The sequence below is a fragment of the Schistocerca nitens genome, chromosome 3, assembly GCF_023898315.1.
Source record: "Schistocerca nitens isolate TAMUIC-IGC-003100 chromosome 3, iqSchNite1.1, whole genome shotgun sequence".
NCBI lineage: Eukaryota > Metazoa > Arthropoda > Insecta > Orthoptera > Acrididae > Schistocerca > Schistocerca nitens.
Genome location: NC_064616.1, coordinates 637,321,015 through 637,338,590, shown reverse-complemented (window position 1 = coordinate 637,338,590; position 17,576 = coordinate 637,321,015).

Sequence of the window (17,576 nt, the reverse complement as noted above, 5' to 3'; positions counted from 1 at the left end):
AGCGACAGCTACTTAATCACTTCGCACTTCGTCAGTCTCATTTGGTTCACTTGCTGTAGTTTTATATTTTCTCCTTTCGTCAGATAAATTAAATATCTCCTGTGTTATCCAAGGATTTTTACTGACAAGGGGACAGCGCCTACCCGTCATTAGATTTCGTCCAAATAACGCCACGTACACCTTTAACACCGCCCAAGTAATTTCGTGTAATCGTACCAGACAGCGCTTGTTGGGCGTATGGATCTGTACTGTGATGCCAACCAGAACAAGGTATTAAAACTTCTCAATCATCCTTCATCTCAACGTCAAGCACGCCATTGTGCCAAGCAACTGAACGGTTGCTGTTATATTAAGGTAAGCGTTATTGGTTGTTTTTGCCGCTGTATTAATGACTAACTATATAAAACTATACATTTCTGTGATCAGTCAAGGTCTTCTTTAAGGTTACAAAACTTAATTCATAAGAGTTATTTGTAATACACAGGGTGAATCACTAACTATTGCCACCAAGAACCACTCGGAAAGTATGATAGGAGCTGAAAAGTTTGTGGGACAAAAGTTGCATGGGACTATGGGGGCCATAATATGACGTTGGTTTTTTGTTGCTAGGTGGGGTCGCTTCAGAGATATGAACGCCAATTTTTTTTAATGAGATGCTGCAGTTCGATATTTATTTTCTGATAACGGCTATCGAAAGGAATCCAATGATATGTAACAGTAAGGTCTTTGAAGGTCAACGAAGGTCACAAACAAGAATCAGCTGAGGAAATTGTAAATAATGTCTTTCAGAAAATTATTAAGCTGTTCTCTGTAAATAGAGCTGTGGCCGAGCTGTTCTAGGCGTTTCAGTCCGGAACCGCGCTGCTGCTGCGGTCGCAGGTTCGAATCCTGCCTCGGGCATGGATGTGTCTGATGTTCTTAGGTTAGTTAGGTTTAAGTAGTTCTAAGTCTAGGGGACTGATGATCTCAGATGTTCAGTCCCATAGTGCTTAGAGCCATCTGAACCATTTCTGCAAATACTCTCACTAAATTTTAAGAAGAGACAGTATATAAAAGTCTATACAGAAATGGCATAACACCATTGATAAACATACACTTTGAACATAAGTCTGTTGCTAACGCAGAAATTCAAAATTTCTGGATATGTGCATTGATGAGAAATTGAATTGGCAGAAAGACATCGACGATCTGCTGAAACGGTTAGGTTCACCTACTTATGCTATTATGGTTATTGCAAATTTTGATGACAACCATATCAGTAAATTGGCCTACTGTGCCTATTTCCTTTCACTACTTCCGCATGGCATCACATTTTGGGGTAATTCATCATTAAGAGAAAAAGTATTAATTGCACAAAAGCGTGTAATCAGAATAATAGCTGGAGACCACCCAAGATTACCTTGTAGACATTTATTTAAGGAACTCGGGATATTCACAGTACCTTCGCAATACATACATTATTCACTTACGAAATTTGTTATTAATTACCTGTCCCAATTCAAAAATAATAGCGAAGTGCATAGCTACAACACTAGAAGAAAGGATGGTATTTACTATTCTGGGTTAAATCTGATTTTGGCACAGAAAGGGGTGAATTATGCTGCCACACAAGAATCTCTCGTCATCTGCCAAATAGCATTAAAAGTCTGACAGCCAACTAACATTTAAAAACAAACACAAAGAATTTCAGAATGACATTTCCTTCAACTCAATAGATGAATTTTTAGATATGAAGTAGTAACTGCACACAAAATAATAAATTTTTTAAAGAAAACTTGTGTTAAACTGACACGTTCGACATCATTACGAAATGTCGTATACATGATCTATGGAGCACTATTCATGTAATGTAACGAGGGGTGGGAATGCTGTGAACTGACTTGCCCTCCTACTTGAGACAGCAGTAGAGCACGCTCGGTTGGCTTTAGCAATGATTGAGAGGGGAAAGTGGTGGGGGACCGGCTCCTTTCCAGGCTTCGATACACTTTTGCGCCACGAATGTAATTCATTCTAATAAGGGCAATTACAAGCGTGGCAATTACTGTTAGTTTATTAGCAATAGTTACACCACTGCTGGCAAAACATGTTTGCTCTAGCTGGAAACTGCTGCATAGTGGATAAACTCATTAGATACTACTAGCAGGTTGTGGCAGTATGGAGAACACTGACGGATTATCTTCCCGTCCCACGAATTTGTGTGACTTCGACTCCATGCCTGATCACTCCTCGCACACTATACGCAAATCGGCGGTCGCGCCATTCGAGTATCTGACTGTTCCGTACGTTAATTTCAAAAAAAATATATCCAAGGACTCTTTGTCTTTACTATTATTTCACGCTGTTCTGATTAGTACTGAACCAGGTTTGTTTTCAAATTAAAATACCGTACCACAAATTTTACTTCAATATTTTAACACTTCATGCACACATCTTATGAATGGTATTTATGTAATCTATAGAAATATTCGTTGACAAATGTAGCAGAGCCATTACTATCAACAATAGTATCCTGATAATGAAAGAAGTTCATTGCGGTTGAAAGGTATGACCAAACGTGTTACTTGGGTCCAGTTGTGCTTATATACACGGATGATGCAGGTACGAAATGAAACAAGAAATACATGCAAGCTAGCTAAAGCGAAATAGCTGCAAGAAAAACGTGAAGAATTCGAGACAAGAATGGTAGGCAGAAAACAGATTAGTTGATTAATCAAAACAAAGAACTTCCGAATAATTTAAAATAAAAAATGTAAATATCGACTGCAAAAGGAATTAAATTATTAAACGCGAAAGAGAGAGCGGATAGCTGGACCGTGTACATAACGTGCCTCTTAAGAGGGTGAGGAATTTTCTGCTAACGTGGTAAAAAAAGACGTGTGTAGATTTGGAGCACTGTAGGAAATTCAGTATTAGGTTGACAGATTTTTGGCAAGACTGTGATCAAACAATTCAGAAGGGTTCATTTAGAATGTCTAAGATCATAATGGGAAAATTGCAAACAAACGTTCATTAATGAGCAGAATATGTGAGACTTGGGAGATACCATCGACCTTTCCAAAGAATGTCATCCACACAATCCCGAAGATAAGAACGGCAAATACATACATGCAAAAACTGTCATAAAATCGGCTTAACAGTGCGTGAATCAAAGTTGCTAACCAGAAAAATATTAAATATGAAATTGAGGCTCTGTTAAATGACAGAACGGATTTTTGAAAGGTAACAACAGCAGAGATGCGGTAACGCTTGATGGTGGAAACAAGGTGAAAGTAAAATCAAAACACAACGAAAGTGTTTGACAATGCAAATTGGTGCAAGATATTTGAAATTCACACAAAACAGGAGTACTCTGTCGGGAAAGATTGGAGCTATTCTATATGTCCAACAACAAAAAGAGAACAACAACAGTGAAAGACCGAGGAGGGGCTCGAATTAGAAACGGCATAAAGCAAGGATGCAGCCAACCCCGGTACTGTTCAACCTATAAATGGAAGAAACAATGAAAGAAATAAAGGTTCGAAATTGGAAATAAAATTTGGGGTGAAACGATACCAACGATAACATTCGGTGGCATCGTTATCCTTTGTGAAAACGAAAATGATTTGCATGACCTGTTAAATGAAAAGGAGAATCTATAAACCAGAGAGCGTGGATGGGAGGGTAAACTAAAGAAAGGTTAAAGTTTTCAGCAGCAATAGCAATGAGACTGGCGACAAAGTGAACATCTAAATTAGGGACCTCGTGCTAAATGAAGTGAAAGAATGCCATCTTGGAAGAAAACAACGCATGATTGACGAAATATGGAGGACATGAGAAGCAGACTAATACAGTCCAAGACCGCATCCTTCTCCAAAATAAGTCTGCGAGTATCAAACATGTAATTAGAGAAAGAAATTTGTATGAATGTACGTGCGGAGCGCAATGTTGTATGGAAGTGAATCATGGACTCGCGAAAAACGGACTAGAAGAAAGTTCGCAGCTTTTGAGATGTGGTGTTGCAGAAGAACGCTGAAAAGTAAGCTGAGGGCAAAAATTGTAATGGGAGAACAGATCCGGAAATATGATGATGAGCCGCATCAAACTAGTTAGGAGACAGATAACCAAATAAAGAAATAATCAGGAGAGTGATATGAAAAAAATAACGGAAAGAGGAACAGGATAAACAGGATACAGGAGTCTTATATACACTCCTGGAAATTGAAATAAGAACACCGTGAATTCATTGTCCCAGGAAGGGGAAACTTTGACACATTCCTGGGGTCAGATACATCACATGATCACACTGACAGAACCACAGGCACATAGACACAGGCAACAGAGCATGCACAATGTCGGCACTAGTACAGTGTATATCCACCTTTCGCAGCAATGCAGGCTGCTATTCTCCCATGGAGACGATCGTACAGATGCTGGATGTAGTCCTGTGGAACGGCTTGCCATGCCATTTCCACCTGACGCCTCAGTTGGACCAGCGTTCGTGCTGGACGTGCAGACTGCGTGAGACGACGCTTCATCCAGTCCCAAACATGCTCAATGGGGGACAGATCCGGAGATCTTGCTGGCCAGGGTAGTTGACTTACACCTTCTAGAGCACGTTGGGTGGCACGGGACACATGCGGACGTGCATTGTCCTGTTGGAACAGCAAGTTCCCTTGCCGGTCTAGGAACGGTAGAACGATGGGTTCGATGACGGTTTGGATGTACCGTGCACTATTCAGTGTCCCCTCGACGATCACCAGTGGTGTACGGCCAGTGTAGGAGATCGCTCCCCACACCATGATGCCGGGTGTTGGCCCTGTGTGCCTCGGTCGTATGCAGTCCTGATTGTGGCGCTCACCTGCACGGCGCCAAACACGCATACGACCATCATTGGCACCAAGGCAGAAGCGACTCTCATCGCTGAAGACGACACGTCTCCATTCGTCCCTCCATTCACACCTGTCGCGACGATGCACGATGTTGGGGCGTGAGCGTGAGCGGAAGACAGCCTAACGGTGTGCGGGACCGTAGCCCAGCTTCATGGAGACGGTTGCGAATGGTCCTCGCCGATACCCCAGGAGCAACAGTGTCCCTAATTTGCTGGGAAGTGGCGGTGCGGTCCCCTACGGCACTGCGTAGGATCCTACGGTCTTGGCGTGCATCCGTGCGTCGCTGCGGTCCGGTCCCAGGTCGACGGGCACGTGCACCTTCCGCCGACCACTGGCGACAACATCGATGTACTGTGGAGACCTCACGCCCCACGTGTTGAGCAATTCGGCGGTACGTCCACCCGGCCTCCCGCATGCCCACTATACTCCCTCGCTCAAAGTCCGTCAACTGCACATACGGTTCACGTCCACGCTGTCGCGGCATGCTACCAGTGTTAAAGACTGCGATGGAGCTCCGTATGCCACGGCAAACTGGCTGACACTGACGGCGGCGGTGCACAAATGCTGCGCAGCTAGCGCCATTCGACGGCCAACACCGCGGTTCCTGGTGTGTCCGCTGTGCCGTGCGTGTGATCATTGCTTGTACAGCCCTCTCGCAGTGTCCGGAGCAAGTATGGTGGGTCTGACACACCGGTGTCAATGTGTTCTTTTTTCCATTTCCAGGAGTGTAGAATCAAACCTAATTACAGATGTTAGGTGTAACGGGCTCGGTGGTGAATGACTCTTTACAAATTCCGTAAATAATTTATCCACTTTAGCTCTGCAGAGTTTTTTCTGGAGAAACTTGCCATGATAGATAACTAGATAGAGAATACACGAAAGATGAAGCGTGAATAGCAAATTTGCATACTTTTCTCAGATACTGAGCTGAGTACCACATCTTCGTCTCACAGACAAGTCACACACAGTTAAATCTTCGACACGCAGAGAAATTTTTATGCGACCTATATATACAAGGTTCCCCAGAAGGAATAGCCAGTATTCAGGGATATTACAGGAACGATCATTTGAAGCAAAAACTTTGCATGGACATAGGTCGTATTCCGAATTGTTTCCGAGGCAGCAGACATTTAATGTATATTCCTGTTTTATTCAATATATTGTCAGCTTGATACGTACACCAATGTACAACAGTTACTAAAACATGCGTTCTACAAATAATCATTTGAAAAAGATGTGTTTTTAACACATTAACTTCTAAACATTACCGTACACGTCACATTACAAATAGGGCACAGTTAACACCAAATTTTCGAATATCTCGCCACCAATTTCAACACATTTGTGCACTCTATATAGAAATTATGTTGCTTGTCTGAGTGCCTCTGCACATTCCCTAACGAGAGCAGCAGCGTCCATGATGCGACCAAGCAGTTAATCTCTTGTGTTCATCTTTCGTTTGTACACCTCCGAATTCAACCAGCCCCATAAACGAAAATCTAATGGTGTAAGGTCTGGCGATCTTTGCCAGCTAATTGTACGTCGACGATCAGTGCAGCAATTAGCGTAAATGCAGTTGAGGTGTTCCCTCACAAGTGTGGTAAAATTTGGAAAAGCTCCTTCATGCTGCAAATACACTATGTGATCAAAAGTATCCGGACAGCCCCAGAAAATACGTTTTTCATATTAGGTGCACTCTGTTGCCAGGTACTCCATATCAGCGACCTCAATAGTCATTAGACATCATGAGATAGGATGGGAAGCTCCGCGGAACTCACGGACTTCGGACATGGCCAGGTGACTGGGTGTCACTTGTGTCATACGTCTGCAGGCGAGATTTCCGCACTCGTAAACATCCCTAGCTCCACTGTTTCCTATGTGATAGTGAAGTGGAAACGTGCAGGGACACGTAGAGTACAAAAGGGTGCAGATACCTCGTCTGCTGACTGGCAGAAACTGCCGACAGTTGAAGCTGGTCGTAATGTGTAATAGGCAGACATCTATCTAGACCATCACACAGGAATTCCGGACTGCATCACGATCCCCTTCAAGTACTAGGACAGTTAGGCGGAGGTGAGAACTAGGATTTCATGGTCGAGCGGCTGCTCACAAGCCACACATCACGCCACTAAATGCCAAACGGCGCATCGCTTGATGTAGGGAGCGTAAACATTGGACGATTGTCCGCCCCCAGTAGCTTTAGTGGTCAGCGCGACAGAATGTCAATCCTAAGGGCCCGGGTACGATTCCCGGCTGGGTTGGAGATTTTCTCCGCTCAGGGACTCGGTGCTGTGTTGCCCTAATCATCATCATTTCATCTCCATCGACGGGCATGTCGCCGAAGTAGCGTCAAATCGAAAGACTTGCATCCGGTGAACGGTCTGCCGATGGGAGGCACTAGTCACACGACATTTACATTTTACTTGTTGACTGAACAGTGGAAATACGTTGTGTGGAGTGACGAATCACGGTACACAAAGTGGCGATCTGATGGCAGGGTGTGGGTATGGCGAATGCCCGATGAACGTCATCTGCCAGTGTCTGTAGTGCTGACAGCAAAATTCGGAGGCGGTGGTGTTATGGTGTGGTCGTGTTTTTCATGGAGGCGGCTTGCACACGTTGTTGTTTTTGCGTGGCACTATCACAGCACAGGCCTACATTAATGTTTTAAGCATCTTCTTGCTTCCCACTGTTGAAGAGCAATTCGGGGATGGCGATCGAATCTTTAAACACGATCGAGCACCTGTTCATAATACACGGCCTGTGGCGCAGTGGTTACACGACAATAACATCCCTGTAATGGGCTGGCCTGCACAGAATCCTCACCTGAATACTATAGAACACCTTTGGGATGTTTTTGAACGCAGACTTCGTGCCAGGCCTCACCGAGCGACATCGATACCTCTGCTCAGTGCAGTACTCCGTCAAGAATGGGCTGCCATTCCCCAAGAAACCTTCCAGCACCTGACTGAACGTATGCCTGCGAGAGTGGAAGCTGTCATGAAGGCTAAGGGTGGACCAACACCACATTGAATTCCAGCATTACCGATGGAGGGAGCCACGAACTTGTAATTCATTTTCAGCCAGATGTCCAGATACTTTTCATCACATAGTGTACATTGCAGTCCGCAGGGCCAAAGGAACGTCGTCAGGATGTTCAAAAAACGGATTTTCAACAAATAATGCAAGGTAATTCTGTCTCGCCATTCGCTCTCATAAAATGACTGGACCTATCAACGCGTTACCGATCATGCCGCACCAAACACTGATCGGAAAACTAACTTGGAAATCGGTTTCCACTGTGGAGTGTGGATTTTCCTGCGACCATCACTGATAATTACGTGTGCTGTTGATTACATTCCATGTAAACGTGGATTCATCAGTAAGTAGTGTTAATGGAAGAAAACGATGATTGTACTTTAAACAGTGACAAAATTTAAGTCGTGTTGCATTGTCACCAATGTGAAGATTGTGGACACTTTCTCTGAAGTAAAGTTCACCATACACGTGTTCGTGAAACATCGCTACGTGGAGAAAGTCGCCATCTTCTCGTAGTAAAACTACGCTGCATCATTCTGACAATGCGTTGCTGTTACTTCACAGGTTCTTGCGCTACACGTTCAGAAGGAAACTTAGAAAAGTAACTGTTTCATGCTATATGCTGCGAACTCTGGTAATCACTCTAGGATCAAAAATTCGACCTGTCTGAAAGCGCCGTCAGTATTCTTCGACAGCAGCAGGAGCATTATCATAGCTGAAGCTGATATGCATACTCTTCATTGGTGTAGATGTTCGGCATATTAACCAGCGAGTGTGCAAACACTGTCAACCGGACATTGCACGTCCAATTCGACAACATTTGACATTTTCTGTTTTCTATTCTATGATGTACTTTGGCTTTTACTAAACATTTTGGTACACACTGAGGTCATAAAAGTCATGGCTTAGCGATATGCTCATATAAAGACGGCGGTAGTATCGCGTACGCAAGGTATAAAAGGGCAATGCTTTGGCGGAGCTGTACTCAGGTAACTTATATGGAAAAGTTTCCGACGTGATTATGGCCGCACGAGGAGCATAAAAACAGACTTTTAAGGCGGATTCGTAGTCAGAGCTACACTGATGGCACATTTAATTTTGGAAATCGTTACAGAATTCGATATTCCGTGACCCACAGTTTTAAAAGTTTGCTAAAAACACCAAATTTCAGTCATTACCGCTCACCACGGAAAACGCATTGGCCAACGACCTTAACGACCGAGAACAGCAGCGTTTGCGTAGAGTTGTCAGCGCTAACAGAAAAGCAACAATGCGTCAGATGACCGCAGAAATTAGAGACGTACGGCGAACGTACCCCTTAGGACAGTGTGGCGAAATTTGGCGTTAATGGGTTATGGCAGCAGACGACTGACAGGATAGCCTTTGTTAACAGCACAACATTGGTCGCGTTGCGTCTGCCGGGCTCGTGACCATATCGATTGGACTCTAGACGACTGGAAAACAGTGACCTAGTTACATGAGTACTGATTTCAGTGCCAATGGTAGGGTTCGAGTGTGGTGCAGACCCCACAAAGCCATGACACCAAGTTGTCAAAAAGGCACTGTGCAAGCTGTTGGTGGCTCCATAACAGGTTGTGTTTACATGGAATGGACTAGATCCTCAGTTTCAATTGAACCATCATTGACTGGAAATGGTCATGTTTGGAAATTTGGAGACCATTTGCAGCCATTCATGGACTTCTAGACAAAGCACTATGTCACCGGGCGCCGGCCGCTGTGGCCGAGTGGTTCTAGGCGCTTCAGTCTGGAACCGCGCGACCGCTACAGTCGCAGGTTCGAATCCTGCCTCGGACATAGATGTGTGTGATGTCCTTAAGTTAGATAGGTTTAAGTAGCTCTAAGTTCTAGGGAGCTAATGACCTCAGATGTTAAGTCCCATAGTGCTCAGAGCTATTTGAAATATTTGTCACCGGGCCACAATTGTTCGCAATTGGTTTCAAGAACATTCTGGACTCTCTGAGTGTATGCTTTGGCCACCGAGTTAGCCCGACATGACTCCTACAAACATTTATCGGACATAATCAAATGGTCAATTTGTGTACAAAAATTGTACACCAGCAACGCTTTTGAAATTACGGGCGTATACAGAGGCAGCATGGCACAATATTTCTGCATGAGACTTCCAACGACTTGTTGAGTCCATCCCAAGTCTAGTTGCTGCACTACGCCGGGCAGGAGGTTGTCGGACACGATATTAGGAGGTATCCCACGACTTTCGTCGCCTCAGTGTATCATACACTAAAAACAGACAATTTTAAGAGCTTCAAATAATATTTTGAAAGTTGACATGTAACACAGCTTTCACCATTCACGTTCACTGCCACAGTTACACAGTCATATTTTAAGAACTGCACAGTCAAGAAGGCTGTGAATTGCCTTGTTCCGTGCCTAATGTTACGTCTCAGAAGTTGGCATTACGAATAAACAAATCAGTCCTTCGTTTGTGGCACTAGTTTTGCTTGAAAGTAGTAGGATAGCCAGCGATTTGTATTGGGCGCTTGCCTATATTTCTTTTTTATACACATATAAAACAACTAAGCGTAAAAGCATGTCTGCCACAGTGTTCCGCTATTGTCTGCTTTCCCTTTGACTTTAGGCCGGCCGGCCGGAGTGGCCATGCGGTTCTCGGCGCTACAGTCTGGAGTCGAGCGACCGCTACGGTCGCAGGTTCGAATCCTGCCTCGGGCATGGATGTGTGTGATGTCCTTAGGTTAGTTAGGTTTAATTAGTTCTAAGTTCTAGGCGATTGATGGTGACCTCAGAAGTTAAGTCGCATAGTGCTCAGAGCCATTTGAACTTTAGGCTGTCCCCACGCCGTTCGTAAGTTCTGTAGACATGATCTGATTCATCTTGACCACTTTCTGGATTAAACTAACATATTACGAAGGTTGTCCAGAAAGTAATGCACCGCACTTTTCTTTCCTCAGTGAAACAAGTAAATGAGGATTGATTTTCTCGGCCAATGGCGTCATTGGATGCGGTATGGAGGAGCGCTAGGTCCGCAGTCCACTCTCCCGGCCGTTGTCACTTTTCCTGACCTAGAGCCGCTATTGCGCGCCGAAGTAACTCCTCAATTGTCACCAGAAGGCTGTGTACACACCGTTCCACTCGTTCCACCACGGAAAAATCCATGGCAATAGCGGGAATCGGACCTGGGTCTTTCGCATGGCTTTTACCCACGCACACCCGTCCGCTATAGAGGCGGACTATGCAATAGGTCACAGTAGAAAGCACCCTAATACTGTAAATTGTATCATCATCTCTAGTCTCAGTAGTAGCCTAAACACGACAAATAAAAGAAATCACGTTCCTTCGGGTGTGCCATATTCAGCTGAAATCACTCATTGATGGTTCAAATGGCTCTGAGCACTATGGGACTCAACATCTTAGGTCATAAGTCCCCTAGAACTTAGAACTACTTAAACCTAACTAACCTAAGGACATCACACACACCCATGCCCGAGGCAGGATTCGAACCTGCGACCGTAGCAGTCCCGCGGTTCCGGACTGCAGCGCCAGAACCGCTAGACCACCGCGGCCGGCCACTCATTGATGATTAGAATCCGTAGAGCTACCGTATTGCGGGAATGTTGACTGCTTCGTTTCACTTGCTATTCCAAATAGTCCCGGACGTTTTATGGTATTAAGATAGGTTGGCTTAGCAGGTCTGTCGAAGTGTGACAGAATGCCTAAAGTGTACATCAAACCAGGAACGTAAGTGTACGACCATTTGAACACAAATGTTGACATCTTCCATGACAGGAGTGTTCACAGCATGCTCACCATAAATATCTATATTACTAAGCGACCATCTTGGAACCCATTATCAGTTTCAGGTTGCCTATCTAACGGCTGCCAGGGCCAAAAAATTTTTTTCAATATTTTGCGAAATTATTGACCGAATTTAAAAATTTTAAACCGTTTGCTAATGTACTCATCAAGAAGTACACTGAAGCTTCAAAGAAACTGGTATAGGCATGCGTACTCAAGTACAGAGGTATGTAAACAGGCAGAATATAGCGCTGCGGTCGGCAACGCCTATATGAAACAACAAGTGTCTGGTGCAGTTGTTAGTTCGGTTACTGCTGCTGCAATGGCAGGTTATCAAGATTTAAGTGAGTTTCAACGTGGTGTTACAGTCGGCGCACGAGCGAAGGACACAACATCTTCGAGGTAGCGATGAAGTGGGGTTTTCCCCGTACGACCATTTCACGACTGTACCGTGAATATCAGGAATCCGGTAATACGTCGAATCTCCGACATCGCTGCGGCCAGAAGAAGATCCTGCAAGAACGGGACCAACGACGACTGAAGAGAATCGTCCAATGTGACAGAAGTGCAACCCTTCCACATATTGTTGCAGATTTCAATGCTGAGCCATCAGCAAGTGTCAACGTTCGAATTATTCAACTAAACTTTATCGATATGGACTTCCGGAGCTGAAGGCACAGTTGTGTGCCCTTGATGACTACAGGACACAAAACTTTATGCCTCGCCTAGGTCCGCCAGCCCCGACATTGGACTGTTGATGACTGGAAATATGTTGCCTGGTCGGACGAGTCTCGTTTCAAATTGTATCGAGCGGATGGACGTGTACGAGTATGAAAACAACTTCATGACTCCGTGAACCCTGCATGTCAGCAGGGGACTGCTCAAGCTGGTGGAGGCTCTGTAATGGTGTGGGGCGTGTGCAGTTGGAGTGATACGGGACCCGTGATACGTCTAGATACGACTCTGACAGCTGACACGTACGTAAGCATTCTGTCTGATCACCTGCATCCATTCATGTCCATTGTGCATTCCGATGGACTTAGGCAATTCCAGCAGGACTATGTGACACCCCACACTTCCAGAATTGCTACACAGTGGCTCCAGGAAGACTCCTCTGAGTTTAAACACTTCCGCTGGTCACAAAACTCCCCAAACATGAACATTATCTCTGGTATGCCTGCAGGACGCATGATGTCAATTCTCTCCAGCACTACTTCAGACATTAGTCGAGTCCATGACACGTCGTGTTGCGGCACTTCTGCGTGCTCGATGGTGCCCTACACGATATTAGGCAGATGTACCAGTTTCTGTGGCTCTTCAGTGTGTAATCCTATGTTAAAAGTTTAACACATTCAGACAAGTACTACAGTTAGAAACAGCCTGTTTGTTTTGACATAGCGTAACTGAAGGCGTACAAATACCCGGACTCTGTTCGTCCACTATTTGACAATGATAGCACTCTGCGAGTTCCAACAACCTTTACACATTGTTTAGAAACGTTACGAAACTTTTTCTCGTTGGCACCCCCCACAACATGATGAGAGAGAAAATGTTTATAGCTTACTACATTTTGACTGTTCACGCAGATATGACGTTTTAATTTATTACAACAGTTCGGTAATTTAAAGAACCAGGGGTTTACTGGTCTGAAAGGAAAGACAATACTTAGTCACCGTTTTGAAATAAAAATCGTGGTTCAGGGTCAGGTAACCTGTGTGAATGAGACACACTCACGGTACGAAAAACATCCACAAAACATCATACAACCATCTTCGGCCTGAACCATACCCTTCACACACTGCGAGTTGAACACCTCACTAGGCCACGTTTTCACTCGATGCTTCGCATGAGGCAAAATCAGAACTCGTCGAACCACAGTAACCGTGTCCAGCCAGCTACTGTGCAGTTTCTGTGTTGTTTGAGCGAAATGTCCATAGCACGCAGCTGCCTGAGCAATGTTCGCTCGGAAGATGGTTGAGGTGGACCTGCATTCAGTGACAGCAACAATTCGTGTCGGGTGTGAAACCAGTTGTCATTTGCATGGCGTGATCCGTGTATGAGGTCATTGTCTTCTAGCATCCTTTAACGACCATTGTTCTTATGCCATGTTACAACGTTGCTAGTGCTACACTATTCCTTGAAGACGCGTTTGACAGTCCTTGTTTATATACCACCGTTGATACACCAAAAAATTGGGCAACCTCTCTCACGGTATTTTCATCATCAATGGCCTATACTTCGTAACGGATGACTGAAGTAGAGTCAGCATGCACTTTCTTTGGTCACTCGGGAGTCCAATGCGAGAGCCAACATGGCGCCCACGGGTGGGGCATGCGTATACATCACCAAAAGACGAATTCGTCGGAGGCGACTGTCTACAAGCTCGTTTTGTAGTTAAGTTGTTGAGCCAGGCGTCGTCGTGGATGAGTTTCCTCCATGTGATACGGTCTTCGGCGAGCTCCTTCCATTTGTCGTAGTCAGTATTAAATACGTCCATATCACGCTTGACCGTAAGGTGTTCGTTGCCCCATACACTTCAGCGGAGCTTCGAGAAAGTGTTCGCTGCTTTCCCAGTCTTTGCGCCTACCGAAAGATCTTCCGACACTAGCGAACCTCTGTACCAGAATTTGTCAACTGCTTTGAACAGGGAGCCATCTAATATTATGGCAGGCATATCTGTGTATCCTTGCGCCATAATCACAGTTTTCTTTGCATTCACAAAAATGGAGAATGACTTCCACGCAGCAGAAAATTTGTCCACAAGTCTTCGAAGGTCGTCCTGAGGATCTGAGTAACGAAATGATGTAAAGTTTCTCATCAGCCCTGGTATGTAGATGGATGCCCAGGTTTGCTTCGCCGAAAGCAACTTTGAGGAGCAACGAGAAAAATATACCAAACAAGGCAGAGACCAGTACTCAGCCTTGACGAACTCCTCGTTGCACCAAGAAAGGATCTGACGTGCTTCCACCAAATATCACAGCAACCTCTACATTATTGTGAGCAGCGCTGATCATCTTCAGAAGTTTTGGAGGACACCTTATCTTCACCAGTAAAGTATAGACCCTCCCTGATAACTATGTTTTACTTAGGTAGATAAAAGCAATGGGCGATGGGGTCTTCTGCTCGGGGCATTTTTCCTGAACCTGTCGGAGTGTGAAGATCATATCAGTAGTAGATCTCTGGGCTCGAAACCCACCTTGAGACTCAGGGTACTCACGCTCTGCAAGTTTCTCCACTCCGTCCAGCGCCACAGGCAATCGCTCTTCCACGCCAACCCATCTTACTGCATTGTTTCCATACAACCAACTGGCACTACACACTTCACTGCCATGACTTATGTAAACTCTGAAGGGTCTCGTGACCACCTGGTTCCAGTTCTTTTTCATCTACATTGCTCCAAAGTGACTAGTGTGCTCTTTTAAAGGGCTAACTAGTATTTTGTCCAGTGAAATTATTTCCTGCGCCCCCAATAAGCCTCTCGTGCCAACCTGGTGACTGCCATCAGTGTCCTTGGCCAATATCAAGAGCTTGTTGCCCGAAGCTGCGAACTTTTTAGTGCGACTGCCCCCTACACTGTAAACTTTGTGCAAAAATCAGAGCAACTTTGAAGGTTAAGTATTCGATTGGCATTGGGGTATCTGCATCTGAGGAATGTTTAGACACCTCAAAAGAAAGCAACTGGCCTGAAGGACAGAAAGTGTAAAGAAGTGTTGATGCAAATACATGCTAAAAATGCAATTATTGTTGGCGCTTTCCAAGTTTTATAGCTTTACGCATGCACCATGTAGGCAAAAAAGGTTTTGCTCCTAGGAATACAATGGGTCGTAATTCTTCAGGTAGGAGGAGGGGTAGGTTGCAGAGAGTTGGTCACTGAACAACACTTGAGAAGGGAGCGGGCGCAGGAGAGAAGACTGAAACACTTACACAACAAGTAAACTCTGGAAGGGCAATTCTCGTAAATCACGTAATGCAGGCTACCACGCCCAATATTTGAAGTTTTGGTGATATTTCTTTTATAAGCATTAGGCCATAGTCCAAAGTATATTTTTCTGCCTAGCGTTTCCTCTTTCAGTGCTGGAGACATCATCAGAGGCTACAACAACACAGAAAGCAGTTACAATCTCAAAAAAGGTCAGGAAGCTATATTGTGTATACGTATCCACGCAACGATTGTGACGTCATCAGACAGCTGCCAAGGATCGCGCAGTCACGCCTACGTGCGTTATGGACTATGGTGTTTTATTTATTACTAAGGCCAACAAACTCTAATTTAAATGCTTCTTCTTTTCTGCTAAAGTTATTTTTGTGTTTTTTAATTTCTATGACCTATCCGTACACCCTAGCACAGTAATGACAAGATCTCGATTAAGCCATGGTATCGGGCAAATGAATTCGGTGATTGATCTTCAAGGTTGATTTATCTATGTTGGCAGGACAATTGCTCTTGTGTTCCTTAAGACGAATGTTAATCCTTCTTTTTGTAGTTCATATGAACACTTAAGTGCATGTGAAAGGGATTTCATGTACTCCAGTTATGGCAAGGGCCGGGCAAACGTCCTTTGCAGTGTTCAAATATTCGCGCACCTTCTTATTGGTAAATACTGCGTCAATACTGTGTCTTCTGATTACTCTGCTGATGCGGTTTGTGTTTTTATGAAAGGGGTGGAAAACTTTCCCTATAGTCGCTTCTTATTCATTAGATTCTCCTGGCCATTTAGGGTGTAGTGCAAGGATTCATCTCTTTGTCAAAGTAGCCTTTACTTCTGATCAGGCATGTCCACCAAGTACTGTGGCGCACAGGTTCTGTTAGCCCGGGCCATTAAAGTTTTGATAACTCCCATTTTTCTGATTGTGATCGTGATTGAAATTCCTGTGAACTGAGTGTGGGTGGGCTTACTGTAGATCAACCGATCAGTTCTTTTAGTCACGATATGCCACAAATTTATTTTCTCTCAGTTAATACCTTCTCATTAGTTACGAGATCTACCTATCTAATCTTCAGCGTTCTTTCGTAGCACCACATTTCAAAAGCTTCTGTTCTCTTCTTCTCTGAACTGCTTAGCGTCCACGTTCAGTAAAACATTACGTTGCAGATAAATTCTTCCAGAAAAGAATTCCTAAAAATTAAATTTATACGCAGTTTTAATAAGCTTTTCTTGCCATTGCCAGCATCCTCAGTTATTTTACTACCCAAATAGCAATACACATCTATTACTTTTAGTGTCACATTGTCTAATCTGATTCCCTCAGCATCGCCTGATTTAGTTCGACTACATTCCATTGCCCTTATTACGATTTTGTTAATATTAATCTTGTATCCTCCTTTCAAGATTCTACACTACTTCCATTAAAATTGCTATAACACGAAGATGACGTGCTACAGACGCGAAATTTAACCGACAGGAAGAAGATGCCGTGATATGCATATGATTAGCTTTTCAGAACATTCACACAAGATTGGAGCTGGTGGCGACACGTACAACGTGCTGACATGAGGAAAGTTTCCAACCGACTTCTCATACACAAGCAGCTGTGCACCGGCGTTGCCTCGTGAAACGTTGTTGTGATGCCTCGTGTAAGAAGGAGAAATGCGTGCCATCACGTTTCGACTTTCATAAAGGTCGGATTGTAGCCTATCGCGATTGCGGTTTATCGTATCGCGACATTGCTGGTCGCGTTGGTCGAGGTCCAACGACTCTTAGCAGAATATGGAATCGGTAGGTTCAGGAGGGTAATACGAAACGCCGTGCTGGATCCCAACGGCATCGTATCACTAGCAGCTGAGATGACGGGCATCTTATGCGCATGGCTGTAACGGTTCGTGCAGCCACTTTTCGATCCCTGAGTCAACAGGTGGGGAAGTTTGCAAGACAAAAA